The sequence below is a fragment of the Etheostoma cragini genome, chromosome 12 (assembly GCF_013103735.1).
Source record: "Etheostoma cragini isolate CJK2018 chromosome 12, CSU_Ecrag_1.0, whole genome shotgun sequence".
Classification (NCBI taxonomy): domain Eukaryota; kingdom Metazoa; phylum Chordata; class Actinopteri; order Perciformes; family Percidae; genus Etheostoma; species Etheostoma cragini.
This window is the reverse complement of record NC_048418.1, coordinates 473929-474427: the sequence shown is the minus strand read 5'-3', so window position 1 is coordinate 474427 and position 499 is coordinate 473929. Positions and strand designations below refer to the sequence as shown.

General features: G+C 43.7%; 1 protein-coding gene across 1 annotated transcript in view; it reads left to right on the top strand.

The window, feature by feature from the left end:
* The window catches only part of rasal2 (RAS protein activator like 2), a 35975-nt gene that overhangs the window by 27770 nt on the left and 7706 nt on the right, over positions 1-499 (top strand). The window lies entirely within an intron of this gene.

The following is a 499-nucleotide window of genomic DNA, read 5'->3' as shown; positions in this document are numbered from 1 at the left end:
CAGGGGGGACGGTTCTGGGCAGGACAAAGGTCAAGGGGGGGGGGGCAGTTCTAGGCAGGACAAAGGTCAGGGGGACGGTTCAGAAGAAGAACGCCCCAGCTCAGAGTAAATCCCCGTGTCCTCTAACAAACTAATCTCCGTAATGCTAAAAATTTCTTTCAACCCGAAGGGGACATGGAGGGAAGAACACTTCTACGAGATCTTGACTTTGTTTTATGAGATCTTGACTTTGTTTTATGAGATCTTGACTTTGTTTTATGAGATCTTGACTTTGTTTTATGAGATCTTGACTTTGTTTTATGAGATCTTGACTTTGTTTTATGAGATCTTGACTTTGTTTAAGGGTAACGCGCTAGCGCATAGTGTGCTAGCTATTCTCTAGATGTAATCATGTTGCTAGCTAGTCCAGCTAGTGTGCTAGCTAGGTTAGCATTATTCTTTGTTAGATTTGGTTTGTTAGACACGAAACCTGGCGTACAGCCGGCTTATCTCACTCTTC